Source organism: Pseudorca crassidens, chromosome 8, assembly GCF_039906515.1.
Source record: "Pseudorca crassidens isolate mPseCra1 chromosome 8, mPseCra1.hap1, whole genome shotgun sequence".
NCBI classification, from domain to species: Eukaryota; Metazoa; Chordata; class Mammalia; order Artiodactyla; family Delphinidae; genus Pseudorca; species Pseudorca crassidens.
Genome location: NC_090303.1, coordinates 21446552 through 21449396, shown reverse-complemented (window position 1 = coordinate 21449396; position 2845 = coordinate 21446552).

Sequence of the window (2845 nt, the reverse complement as noted above, 5' to 3'; positions counted from 1 at the left end):
ATCCCACCCCCGCCAACGTATGCGGCTGTCTGGGTCCTACTGACTCAGATCCGGGTGGGGACCAAGATTCACGAATGAAAGGTTCCTAGGTTTATCAGTTCCCTGGTAAAAAGGATTATTTGCCTCGTCCAGGTAGAATATGGAATACGTAGGACATGATTTTCCATAGCAGCTCTTACTATATTCTTTTCCTTTTTTTTTTTTTTTTGCGGTACGCGGGCCTCTCACTGTTGTGGCCTCTCCCGTTGCGGGGCACAGGCTCCGGACGCGCAGGCTCAGCAGCCATGGCTCACGGGCCCAGCCGCTCCGCGGCATGTGGGATCTTCCGGACCGGGGCACGAACCCGTGTCGCCTGCATCGGCAGGCGGACTCTCAACCACTGCGCCACCAGGGAAGCCCTTCTTTTCCTTTTTAAGTTAACTACTACTTTATTAGTTTGAATTGAACCGTTGATTTTAGTAGTAGCTGTACTTGTATAAATAGAAAGTGAGATGTGTATGAATTAGTATTGACAATAACAGTCTATACATTCATAGAGAATTCTGTACATAAACCTGTAATGCGTTTGTGTTTACCTAAATAATAATAGGAGCTAATGTTTGTGCTATTACTAATTTACCTGGGCTATCGCATTTAATACCCATATCATTTGCAGAAGTAACCCCTCTGTAGTATTAGATTATAATCCAAGGCCAGCAATCATTTTACCCTGCTCTAGCAGCATGAAGTTTTCTTTCAAGATATTCCCAATTACAGGACTCTATTGTTTAATGTTTAATTGTTTAATAAAATTAATTATACTTCTCCTGTATGATTCCTTCTAGGACTGAGGTCAAATGCAAGAATTAGCAAAAAGAAATCAGTGGGTGGAAATTCACAGACTCCACCTCCCATCCTCCACCCCACACACAGTTATCTGGAATAGGTTGTGCAAAAGAGAAGAATTGATGTGCCACTCTTCTGCAAAGAGACCCCAAAATTAGTAAATTATTATCTAGGAATTACATTTTCACTGTTAAATACATTGAATTGGCCTGTGTATCTGCCGCATGACAAAATTGTTACTTCAAAACTGACATTTCAAAAACTAAACTAATTATTTCACCCTAAAACTCTTCCTGGCCTGTAGCCACTGTTAAAACAAGCTTTAAGGGTCAAGGTTACCTGACACCACTTTCTTAATTTTTTCTCACACCTATCCCAATTATTCTCACCATAACCTCTAAGAGCATGAAGCTTATTTTTTTTAATTGTAGTAAAATACTCATAACATAAAATTCTCATCATAACCACTTGAAACTGTGCAGTTCAGTGGTGCTAAGTACATTCACTCTGTTGTGCAACCAATATCCAGAACTCTTTTCATCTTGCAAAACTGAAACTCTTACATGCGTTAAACAACTCCCCATTTCCACCGCCCCTCAGTCCCTAGCAACCATCATTCAACTTTCTATCTCTGTGAATTTGACTACTATAGGTACCTCATATAAGTGGAATCATACACTGTTTGTCTTCTTGTCACTGACTTATTCCCTTAGCATAATGTCTTCACAATTGCAGTGTGTGCCAGAATTCTTCTTTTTAAGGCTGAATAATATTCCATTGTATGTACATTTTATTTATCCATTCATCTGTTGACTGGGTTGCTTCCACCTTTCGGCCATAGTGAATAATGTTGCTATGAACATGGAGGTACAAATTTCTCTTTGAGACCCTGCTTTCAATTCTGTGTGTATATACCCAGAACTGGAATTGCTGGGTTATTTGATAATTCTATTTTTAATTTTTTGAGGTACTGCCATACTGTTTTCCACAGTGGTTGCATCGTTTTACATTTCCACCAGCAGTGCACAAGGTTTCCATTTTCTCCACGTCCTCACCAACACTTTTTTTTTTTTTTTTTGATAATAGCCATTCTAACAAGTATGAGGTGGTATTTCATGGTTTTGATGTGCATTTCCCCAGGTCTTAGTGAAGCTGAGCATCTTTCCATGTGCTTCTTGACCATTTGTATAACTTCTTGGGACAGATGTCCATTCAAGTACATTGTCCAGTTAAAAAATTGGGTTGTGTTTTGTTATTGAGTTTTAGTTCTTTCTTTCTTGGCGGCTCCACAGGCTTGTAGGATCTTAGCTCCCCATCCAGGGATTAAACCTGAGCCCCTGCAGTGAAAGCTCTGAGTTCTAACCTCTGGACCGCCAGGGAATTCCCGTTTGAGTTTTTATATATTCTGGATATTAGCCCCTTATCAGATATATGACTTACAAATATTTTCTCTTATTCTGTAGGTTGCCTTTTCACTGCTGACTGGGTACAGAAAGGTCAGGCTTTTTTTTTTTTTTTTTTTTCATTTCTAACTTCTACAGTTGTCCAACTGCTCTCTTCCATTCCTCATCTCCCGAATTCATTTCTTTCAAAACCTGCTCTCTTCTCTGGCTCTCCTGTATCTGAAGATGGTACCATTCTTTGGCAGCAGGGTCAAACATGGAAACCATTTACCTCCTCATCCCTTGTTAGTGTCAAATTAGTGAACAACTTCTATTTACCTTCACTCTATGTATAAATCTAGTCACTACTCATTGCGTATCGAATAAGCCAGGTACTTTACAAACATTGTTATTTAATGCATCCACAGTGCTGTGAGGTCAAGGGGAAAATTAAAGCACAGGGATTAAAGAAGTTACCCAAGAATACAGAGTTTAAATGACTAAAGCAGGATTTAAACTCATTGACCTGAGCCTGAGTTGATCTTGCAATCTGTTGCTCTGGGAACTCGCCACGGTGAGGGGCTAAGGGAGAGCGACCTTCCCTCCTAACAGCGAAACCTTCTCACTCCCCTTCGCTG